Raw genomic sequence first — 11,791 nt, forward strand, 5'->3', positions numbered from 1 at the left:
TAAACAATTAGAAACAATCCAAACCAAGGGACCTGTACGGGACAATGAGTAACCAGATGAATGATCCTAGTATCATAACTGGTGTGGCAGCTTATTTGGAAATGGCTTGTCTTAACTTTATGGACCAGAATGGCTGTGATGGACCTGACTAGTATCATATGGTAGTGCTCCCTGGTGTTGCACAGACATTAACTGTCAAGACTGGCAAATGGGTACATTATCTTCAAACTTTAAGAAAAGTATTGTAGCTGAAACTCATTCTAGATAAGAAAATGCAATGGTTTCATGAATCTTTTATAATGTGGGTGTCAAAAAGGAATGCTGGAGGCAGAAACTGGCTGAGCACAAAGGTAGAGAAGCATTCAGGTCTACTGCTCTTAAACTCAGAGGAGTCCAGTGATGAGTCCAGGAGTTCAGCCTGACTAGTAGGCAGCTCAGAGGGTGCCTGGCAACGTACAGCACTGCGTTGCAAAGACAGAGTGGATCCTGTTCTCCCCAGCTCGGCAGAGTTTAGACCTGCACCCTAATGTAGAATATGCAGCAACTTATAGTGCTTAACGGCACCTTTTTATTGTTGTTATTTTTTAAGGTGCAGGCTTCCATCACAGTCAACCTGGCGAGTCACTCTGTCCAGGATCAGTAAAAATACAGCTCTTGCACCATGCTTGATTTGTTAACAGCACTAGGAGAGGTTATGTGAGAAAGCGAGGTATGTGCCTGCTAGGCACACGTGCCACCACAGGGAGCAGGAAGATGTTGTGTGACCATCAAAACTATGCTTAGCAGCCAGGAGCACTGTCCTGCAGCATTCCTGCTAAGGCACACTCACAGCTGAAACACCCAAGCTGTGGCACTGGGGAGTTGGGTTACACAGGGAAGCAAGCTGACTCTTTTGTAGCTGAGCATCTGCTGAGCATAGCACAGCACAAGCAAGGACAGAGTTGCCTGGGGGCTACCTTTGGCTTGCTTCTGTGGAGGTAATGTTTGCTGAGGGTGTTGGAGTGTGCATCTAGTTCTCTGAAAAGAGAGAGAGGGTGTGTTGATAACCATCTTGCTTAGATGAAATGCTTGGGATAGTGTACATATACTTGGCAAATAAAATGAAGCTTTCACCAGAGAGTTGTGAATTAAATCAACCAACTTGAAGTCCACACTGCAGAGGGATGGTTGCTGTACCACAATACTAAGGTATAAAACCTTTTTTTTGTTGTTATTGGTGTTGGTTATTTGGCTTCAAATGAGTGATTCAGGTAGGTTATGGACATTGAAATTAACCACTAGTATTAAATAGCTGGGGGGAAATGAGTGTCAGCCTCCAGCTTCTAGCAGCCTTCTGTTCCTGTGCTATCCAACTGTACATGGCTTACAGGCGTACCACCAGCTACAGCATTGCCTTGAGCAAGGCTTGAACGCATCCTGGTATTGCTGAGGGTCACAGGGATGAATGCCTTGGGAAAGGTAGAGGCTGAAATGGTCTAAGACAAATATTAACATGGTTATTTGCCGTTTAGTTAAAGATGATGGGCAGAGGAAGAAATACATCTGAGTGGAGATGATGAATACTATCTTCTCTGCTCTACTACCAAAGGGGGACGTGCTGTGCTTTGCTTTTGCTTTCAGTCCCACCAGTGTAAGAAAGAAAGTAGCTGGGAAATCTGAACTGGGAATGCACAAGTAGCATCCAAGTCATGTCTCCACCAAGTGTCGCTAGTGTGGTTTGTATCCCATGTCTGCAGCACACACCTACTCTGCTTTTCCTGTGTGCAGTGTGTAAGTGCTGTGCAGCAGTGGGTTTGTCTCCAGTGAGTGTTATGTGTTTTAGGATGTGTGGGGAGGATGTGTTTTGTGTCTCGTGTTGTGCACACAGGACATGAACAGTGGTTAGTGTCTCACAGCTCCAGTGTGAGCGGCTTGTGCAGTGCAAGAAGCAGCACCCCTGGGTGCCACTGAGGTTGCCCCCACAGCTGCCCTCCAGTCTGCTCCAACACGTTGTATCCTCCTCCTGCCCAGCATGGGTGTTGTCATGGCCAGCTGCAGCTGTTTGGGGATGGAGTGCCCTGTTGGGGTGCCAGCCAGTCTGGCTGCTGTGCAACAGGATTCTGCCGGCAGCCCTGATGGTGTTTAAGACTGGAAGGGTTTTGTGTGTCCCACTTCCCCTCACAGCACAGCCCTGGCTCTGTGTGAGCTGAAGCCCTGTCAAGGGAGGTGGTGGTCTAACACTACCTCCGTGCACAGAAGCAGATTTCTGTGACTGCAAGATCCACCCTACCAGACACAGTCCTGAAGGTGAAGGTGCAGGCACAGCAGATGGCTCTCATGCAAGCACCTCCACTGCAGCAGGAATGATGCTGGGGTGCTGGAACATGTCCAGCTGAGGTGGGGCAGAACTGAAGCTCTTGGAGCCAAGTCTTCTGCTCTTCATCCTAAAGGAAGCATATCTGCAAAAACTTAAATCCAAAGCAATGTTAATTGTTAGAGACATTTCTCACTGGAACAATCTGGCTTTGTAACTCTCTGTCTAAGGGAGGTGCCAGTCTGCTTAACCAGCTGGGGGAGAAGTCCTGCAAGCATCTACACTAGTCAGTGAGCCAAAAATTCAATGGGACTTGGGCTCTGGATCTGCTTTTGACTGTGTACCTTGTGTTCAGTTGCCCCAAACGTAGAGGAACAGTGCAGGGAGGCATTAAGGTCTTGTTTTCAGCCCACTCACTTTATATTTCCAAATCTTGATTTATGCCACTTCATCAAACTGGACCACAGTTTTTCTCTGGTTTTGCATTTTAACTCACCTGAAAGAGAACCATATATACCTCATATCATGCTGAGTGTTGGAATTATTTATTTTTTTGTTTAAAAATTATCTCTTTCAATTTGTTATTATCAATGTGTATTTAAAATACACTTTAATAACAAAGAAATGGAACAGGGGCAAGGGACGCTTTACATACCTCACAGCAAGACAAAGGACATGGTAACAATTTCCTTCAAAGGTCTTACACTGTTTCACCAACCACCAGAAAAGGCTGATTTTGGCTCCTAGGCACGTGCAGAGAGGATTTCTACAGCAAAATTTCTTGCAGAGGGCCTGCGGGCTCAGCTGCTGCCTGAAACAAGCATCACACATTAGAAAAGCTGCAAAGATTTGACCCAACAGCTGCTGCATCTTCTGCAGGGATTTAAAGCACTGGAGCCCTTTCGTAACCTTTCGTAACCTGTCAGGAAAGTCAGGCATTTATTTTTTTAACATGTACACAAATGATATATATAAAGAGAGGTATTTATGTATACACACACAGAGCCACATATGAGTACATATATATTTACATGTTTGTATGTATATGAGTAGATAGACAGATGAAGATGGACATATACTTGACTAAAAAAGACACTTGGAGTGGCCAATTAACAACAAAGCACTTCATTATCTAGTTCAGCACTGGACTGAAATCCTGTGCACCTCACAGGCCCAGCTAGTAAATTAAAATGCAACCTCTTCTCTTGTAGCCTGTGTGACAAATGGCATGAGTGTGCAGCCTAAGGACCAGCAGCAGCTAACCTGCTACTGAGGACCAGTGACCCATTTCCATCTCAGCAGCTGAAACTGTGCCTAGTATCTTTTTAAAGCCCCCATGGCGGGGAACAAAATGAGGTTGAGAGGGAAGAGACAGCAAGAGTGGGGAAAGCCACTTTTTCGGAGATATGGTGGTTCCTGGTGTCAAACAAGAGGTTACCAGCCCCTGCTCTGGGGTGAGGATTCCAGCTCCGTTACCTTTGAGGAGATGGCTTTTGCCACTCAGCTGAATCCTGGGTCAATGGCTCATCATTTCTTCCTGTGGTTTGTCCCATTCCAATGTCTTCCTTCCCCATGCCCAGTCCTCAGTACTCAGCTCCTGTTTGAGACACAAGCATTAGGTCAGCTACTTCGTTTGTTGTTGCAGTGCATTCAGCGCCTACTGAAACTGCTACAGCCTTTTATACATAAAATAGATATAATATTTCTAGAGAAATGATAATATATTATATATATTGGTATGTGTAGATATACCAAATATACATAAAAGATATAAAAGATCTTTTATAAAAGATCTGTAAAAAGACATCTGGCTGACCATCCAATACTGCCCCAACACCTGTGTCACCCACAAATGGGTGCAGAAACATATCACCCAAACCAAGGCAACTGAAAAACCAGGCGCCAACAGTCAGTGTATGGTCACGCACCCACAGTGAGTGTATGCACACCGTGGCTATGCTTGTTAGCCTGTTTCTTGGAAGTGAAAGTATAGGGTAAGTTACCCCACAACATATGCTTTTTTCATGAGAGGAAAGCATTTATAAAATTTACAAGACAGTTCTATAGCTGTAATAGGAGCTCGTACTGTACATGCTTCTTATGGCGCCTCGTTACTGGGCTCATGCTATAGAGACCTCACTGTTATCTGCAGAAAACTTGGTCTCACTGGGCATTTTCTGCACCACGCTTTGCATTCCTCCTCTTTTCCCCAACCATCCTTCCCCAACAAAGGCTCTTTTTTCAGGAGAATTAAGGCGCAAATCGTCATATCTGTTCCAAGGGCAGAGTGCGTTGGTCTTACTTACTATGTGAGGAGTACTGGCATTCATGGGGCTCCAACAGCTGGATCTGAGCATTTCCTTTAATTGAACAGGTTTGCAGTCTCTCTGTGCTGAAGCAATTCTCCACATCACACAAGCCTGCATACCAGAATAAAATGAAAATTTAAGAGCGCTGGCTAACAAGACCGAGAAGCTCATTGTTTAAACAAGAGGCTGATTGTCTGGGTACTCAAGTGCCCCATTCCTCCAACATTAAACCCACACGAGGGACAGCAGCCTAATCCACAGCTTGCCGCCAGGTGGTATAGAAATTAATCTTCCACTTACCCGGGCTATTAGTTGCGGTATTCATAAAGGTTTGCAACCCAACGAGACAAGTGACTAAAATTTTCTCCTTGTCATAGAGGGTCATGGCAACGTGGTGATATAAAATATCAGCCTGTCCCCTGTGGTGAGGAAAGTGTGAATGATGTGCATGGGGAGGGGGGGCAGGCAGGTGGGGAGAATGGCACCCCAGCACCTTCTGGTTCAACATGTGCAGCTCCAGGCTCTCTAACTGCACAGTGAATATGTTAGGGGATAGGGGATGGACTGGGAAAACCCAGGCTCACCAAGGACCTGAGCACAGGCCACCATGTCATACAGGGCTGAGCAAGTTTGGTGTTTATGAAGAAAGGAAATAAATACTGATTTTTCTCACATTTTAGCAACATCAAAACTCCCATTTCTAGTCTGACAGGCCTCCTGCGAGTGCTGGATACACAACAGATTGACCCTCATTAGGTCTCCCAAAAGCTCAGAACATGTTTCGGATCTGCTTGCCAGGACATTTAACTCGTCTTCCTAACAGGGTATATTAGCAGAACAGAAGAGGAAGAGAAATCTAGTCCTTTATTAGTCTGCTGCTCCCTTAAAGTCCGGGGAGGAAAGGGAAAATACTCAGCAGCAAGCAGGTGATCAAAACAGGGACCACATAAACAGAAACATTTGGAAGGGTACAGCCTCACGAATGTTCAGCATGATTGCTTCCAGTTTTCATCTCCTCACATTTCACTGCAGACGTAATTCGTCGCAAAGCACTGCCAAAACTTTTCACAACACCAAGGGACATAGAGTTTGATACAGATAATAATATTTACAAATATTACAAATTTTCCCCCCATACTTTCCTGGTGTTTTCCCAAAAGCTTGCAATCCCATCTGGCTACAGGTTATCTTACTGCCCTCTTAATGACTTCCCTAGCCTCAGGAGCTCATAGTTGTGCCACAGGGAGATGGCAGCCTCTTCCTTTGCATATGTGGGACTGACGTATCTTGCTGTGCAAATGGAAAAGCAAACAGTCAGGGCCAAGCGCAAGTCAGTCCCTCACCATGTGTTTGTGCATGACTCTGACTTGGTGCCCAGGTATGTCTCCAGGTCATCCCAGGTTATGCCCCAAGCTGGAGAAACATTTTGCAAAACACAACAGCTTTTAACAAACAGTGACACCACAGTCCCCCTTTGCTACATATATTCCTCCTGTCTGTGTCCTCACATGGCAGCAATTTAACAGTTTATGCACCAACTTCTTCCACATCTTCTGTCAAATTTCCAGCTATATCAAATTTTTATTTTTCCAGGGTTTGATTAAGTTAAAGGTCTAAATTTTTGCCAGATAAAAGTAGAACTGAACAAATCTGAAAGGCTTTAATGCAGGGTTGTTTGTTGTTTGGTTTTTTTTATGGATCCCATGAATAGCAGCAGAGCTAATTCAGAGCTTGGACTTAGAGGAATTTGAATCCAAATTATTTTAGTTCCTCTTTTGGCTTGCTTTATAAAACATACAGCCAGTAATTCCACAGCCTCTCTCAAACTCCTTTCTATAAATAACAATTTACCATTGAAAAGAAATGTAAAGGGTCAGAGCTATGCTCAGAGATTCACATATCACCCACAAAAGGAGCAAGTTGGACACAGGCTGAAAAGTAAATTTCCCAGAATGGGAAGAACTGAAGAAATAAGATATTTAATTCCTTCTGGTTCCATATCTTTACTTAATCTGGTATTAATCCCACCAGCAAGCACTGCTGCACGGTGAGTCCCGAGACAACCTCACACCTGGCAAAGAGCAGAAGCAAGTCTGCAGTCCCACCACTAACCCCCATTCTTAGCTGCCAGTGGATCAAGCCTTTGGTAACTCCTTGAATCACTCTCTGCACTGATGTGACGTCACCTTGAGTGCTGTGTGCAGTTTTGGGCATGACAATATAAAAAAGGCACTAAGCTTTTAGAGAGTGTCCAGAGAAGGGCCATAAGGATGGTGAAGGGTCTGGAGAAGAAGCCTTATGAGGAGCAGCTGAGGACACTCAGTTTTGTCAGCCCGGAGAAGAGGAGACTGAGGGGAGACCTCACTGTGGTCTTCAAGGGGAAATGGAGGGGAAGGTACTGATCTCTTCACTCTCATTACTAGTGATAGGACTAGAGTTTCCTCTAGAAATGGCATGAAGTTGAGTCAGGGGAGGTTTAGATTGGATATCAGGAAAAGGTTCTTCACTTAGAGGATGGTTGGGCACTGGAACAAGCTCCCCAGAGAAGTGGTCACAGCACCAAGCCTGTCTGAGTTCAAGAAGCATTTGGGTAACAGACCCTAATACTGTTTCCATTTGAGAAGGTACAAATATTTCTCTTATATAGCTTACTGAAACTTGCGGCTGTAACATCACTGCAATCTGTTTTCTCCTGGAAAAGTTTGTTACTCAGTGTGAGATAACCATTTTGTTTAATACTAAACTTTCAATTAAAGCATATTTGTATTTTATAAGCACTGAGAAGTTAAATAAGTTGTCTCTCTATATATCATATCTCTATATATCATAAATATAAAAAAATTACAGCTGGGTCCATTGTCTGGTAAAAAAATAAAAAAGCCATCTCTGCTACTTGATTTGTCTTGAAACACATAACTGAGTTGCTTTTCCCACTCATAGTCTGCTATTCTTTATACATAAAGCCTACTTTCTAGGAGCACTTAAAATATTTGTACATGTCTACCACAGTCCTAGATTTAGCCATGTGCTACTCTGAGCAGATGGAAATTAGGGTGGAAGCGTGTGGTTTACAGGAGTGACAGTCTTTATGGAAAAAAAAAAAACAAAAAAACAACTCACACCAAAATTAGCCAGTCATGGGCTTTGTGCAGTCATTGCTATTGAATACAACTGGGCAGAGGAATATTTGCTTTACACATGCAGCATTTTTCACACTGGGGTTAAGACACAGCCCCACGACTGCTGCAGGCACCACAACCTCAGAGAAATACTTTGAGCCAAATTCTGTCCTTTTAGAAATCCCCTTCCACAACTGTGAAACTTTTGTGGCCATCTGTTCTGCACAAACCCAGCATCGTTTGCTGAGTACTCCACCTCAGCAACCTGGAAATCCCAGCCTGGTGAGCATCTCCCCTCTTGCACCCTGTTATCATCCACTGAGAGCCATTATATTTTTTTCTTTCAACCTTACACAGCTCTCACTTTCACATTGGCCCTTCTGGCCCCATCTTCTAAAATATGTCTTAGAAAATGGAAATTCCTGTCCATACACACTTGGTCCACACATGGTGAATTCAGTGGGAGCTCTTGGCAGAGGACCACCCTGCCTCCAAATCAGAGCCTCCTCTCATCTCTAAACCAATTTTGAAAATGCAACAGCACCTGCCAAGCAAGGACAAATCATTAAAACATCTCAAATTGTCACTGTTCCCCTTTTGTTCAAAGGAAACAAGGAACACTAGATGGCCCACAACCCAACAGCTATCCAAAGACAGAAGGTCATCTGCCACTAATCCACTACAGACTCTGTAACACATCATACAGGGACCAAGGGCATTAGGGCGCCATGAGGCAAAGTCTGGGAGCACTGATGAGCAAGTCCATCAGCTCCCAGTCTGTAACACAGGGCTCTTCCCTTGGGATGGATATTCCGATATTACACTTACAGGCTGCAAGATCGTAAGAAAGAGAAACAAACAAAAATACATTTTTTTTTAAGACTAGTGATTCCTTCTTCCAATCGTTCTCCATTATAGAATATTCTTTATGTCCTTCATCAGTCTTGTACTTGGTTACAGATGGAAAATATTAGCTCTGGTTTACAAAACATGGCCCCGTTTCCTGTAACACAGCACAGGTTGGACAAATCTGTCATTTGAGTAGTGTGTCTATTCTGTGGCCAATTCTGTAATCTACAAGCAATGTGATCCTAAACAAGGAATCTCATGTTAGCAGCCAAGATTGGAAAATCCCTGTTTAGTGTGATTGCTGCCAAAACCATCTCACTTGCTAAGGACAAGCTAATTTTCAATCTGCAGTTTGGGAGCTGTTGGTCTTACTCTTCAGTTCTTTTTTTTTTTTTTTTTGTTGGTTTTTCGTTTTGTTTCACTTGGTTTTTTTAAGAAATAAAACATGCCCCATTTTCTAAGATGACACAAACAAACACCTGATTTATAAATGTACAAAATGGATTTAGAAGAGTTTAGGATATATGAAAACATATCCCACTCCCTATTTATTAAAAAAATATTCTGTTTTTGAACACAATTTGAACAAATGACTTTTTGCAAATCTGAAGAGTTTTAATTCACAACAAACAGCAACAAGACTGTTGTGTACAAATAAGAGGAGAAGAGCAAGGAAACAAAAAAGTGTTATATCACAGAGATAAGACAGATCAAGGATGATCTAGATACAGCTTTAAATGAGAACTTGACCTCAGTTTTGATCATCTCATATCCCCACTGCTATTATTTATATCACCTTGATCCATCTTGCAAACTAAGATGGAGGCAAAGCTCAAGAAATTTAATATACCCAGGTTGGCAGACACAGAAATGAAAGGCAGAAAAAGCTACATAAATTATTAATTATAAGTTTTTCAGGTTGCAGATGCTTCCAGCTGATAAAAAAAAGAAATGCAGTGCCAATATTTAAAAGTAGAGCTCAGAGAAATTACTCAAAAGAATTAGATTTAAGTATTTTGTGTTTTTGAAGAAATCTTGAAGGAAAGGAGAGAGGAGCTTGATTAGACAAAGGAGAAGGCAAGCGTATAATATGCACCAACTTGAAAACAGTGTGATCTTTCTTACGCTCTATCACTAGAGGAGTCCTCAGAAGACATGGAGGAGTATTCATGTCACTACACAAGTGTCAACAGTATCTCCTTCAGTTGCTATGTTTCAACTCAGTATTAAAGAAAGGAGAATTTCATTTTGAAATATGTGCAGGGAGAGGTCACAGAAAACCATCTTGAGCCAGACCTGGCCTCATTTGCTATCACATGTACATTTTCCAGGGTTTGAATTCTTCTGTCTTTGCTCTTCTAAATGCTCCTTCTGTAGTTTCCTACATGAAGAGAGTCCTTCTGTTTAAAGAAATTTGTGATGGCAGGTTGTGGGGTTTTCTTTTTTTTTTTTAAAGTTAGATATTACTAATGTTAATTTTTCTTCCCTTTTCACTTCTTGTAAAAATTTAAATTCATACGCATTACAGCATTTCACACTTTGCCAGCCTACTGAGCTCAGGGGTTGATGGCTTATCTTAGGACATGGGTGGTAAAATAGGAGGAGGAGGTTGCACTGTCAGAGCAATCAATGTCTGGAGCAATTTCTCATGGAGAGATGTATGAGCAAGACTCAAGGCTCTAAGGTTGAGCTTGGTAAAGTTAGGACTGTCCTATGTTTCCTATGACAGAGATTTTTATGGGACAGGAACCATGATTTTCCATGTGTTACTGACATGGCATCCTCTAAGCATTGCAATCCACGTGCTGTTGTCAATGTCTGCCTGGCAGGTTTGTACTTTGCCATCTGCAAAATGAAGGGTCAACTTGGTCCTACCCAATTTGATAATGCAACCCCCACAAAAAATTTCAGTTTTAATTCCCCAAGCTGCCTCAGCTCATGAGGTTTTTATCTCTTATCCAGCACACATAGTTACACTGAAGAAATCCCTCTTAGAAAGAATACACTGCAAGCGTTGGACTCAGTTATGTGATTATCCAGCACTTCTCTGCATCTCTGGCCCTTCATCTGTGTGGCACAGTCTGGTCCAGACCAACTCCCACTGGGAAACACCAGCGCTGAAAGCCTCAGGGAAATTTCTATGGCCTCCTCAAGAGCATCTCTCATTCTCTCATCCCATGCATCATCTCTAGCAGAGTGCAGAAGCTAATAATATCCCTCTGCTTCTGTTATATAGCATTTCCTCCTCTTTAACTTTTACGGGTTGCATTACCAGCTGCTCCTTTGCCTCTGCCACATAACCAAGTGTCAAAAGAAGGCATAAATCAGTTTATGGTATTCATGAAATGGAGAAATCGGTGCTTTCTTTCCTTCAGAAGGACTAGAATTTCAAATGCAGCTTCTAAATATACTTTAAGATTAAATTATTTTAGTTAGTACTTAAAAGATTTTTTAAGAGACAATGCAAATCCAGCTTTTCTTGGAGAAGGCATGTACTGAGGTTTCCTCAAGAAAGTCACAGCTACTGGTTGGCACAAGAGGGACAAAGTCACGGATCCCAACGGGGTATACACTTGGCCATGACAGCCAAAACCCTTCCCTGCTGCTGTTGCACTCTTGAAAACATCCTTGTTGGAGAGCAGCTGGAGCTAAAGAGTAGGTTGGCCACAGGTATACTGGACCAAAATCCCAAGTCAAAGTCTCCATGTGTCTCACCCTGACAATCCCCTGTATACCAATTCCCTACTTTTTTTTACCAGAGACAAAAAGCCTCAATACAAGACTACCATCAGGGAAATGAGTTATTCCAAACAACTCTCTTGTGGTTTGCTTTAACTTTTTCCTTCAATTGATATTTCTAATAAAACACAAAGTATCAATATTAGTATTTATTGCTTCCAAATATAAATACAGAAATTGTACATGAAAAGTGAACCACGTATTTGATTATGAATGTATGATATTTGATTTATTCTTATCAAATTGACAAAAAGCTGTTCTCTTAGTATTTATGTTAAAATACTTTGTCAAGATAGTTTCCTGAAATATTTTCTCAGCAACAGTGATTAGATTTCAAGCATTAGATGGAAATAATGAATGATTGACCAAGGGGAAACAAAATAGAGTTAAATATTTTTTTTTAATTCAGGAACTAATTTAGAACAACTGAAATTTAAGCTGCTTGCATTCATCTAGGAAATACTAACAGGAGTAACTATTTG

General features: G+C 42.3%; 1 long non-coding RNA gene across 1 annotated transcript; it reads right to left on the minus strand.

Moving 5' to 3' along the window:
- Positions 1-2,691: 2,691 nt before the first annotated feature.
- Positions 2,692-5,190, minus strand: LOC108493098. Its single transcript, XR_001873344.1, has 5 exons — positions 4,903-5,190; positions 4,600-4,713; positions 3,770-3,890; positions 2,949-3,104; positions 2,692-2,789 (listed from the first exon to the last, which is right to left on the minus strand). It is a non-coding gene; the product is annotated as an uncharacterized LOC108493098 (long non-coding RNA).
- Positions 5,191-11,791: the final 6,601 nt, after the last annotated feature.

Source organism: Lepidothrix coronata, unplaced genomic scaffold, assembly GCF_001604755.1.
Source record: "Lepidothrix coronata isolate B3197 unplaced genomic scaffold, Lepidothrix_coronata-1.0 Scaffold1, whole genome shotgun sequence".
In the NCBI taxonomy this organism is placed as follows: Eukaryota; Metazoa; Chordata; class Aves; order Passeriformes; family Pipridae; genus Lepidothrix; species Lepidothrix coronata.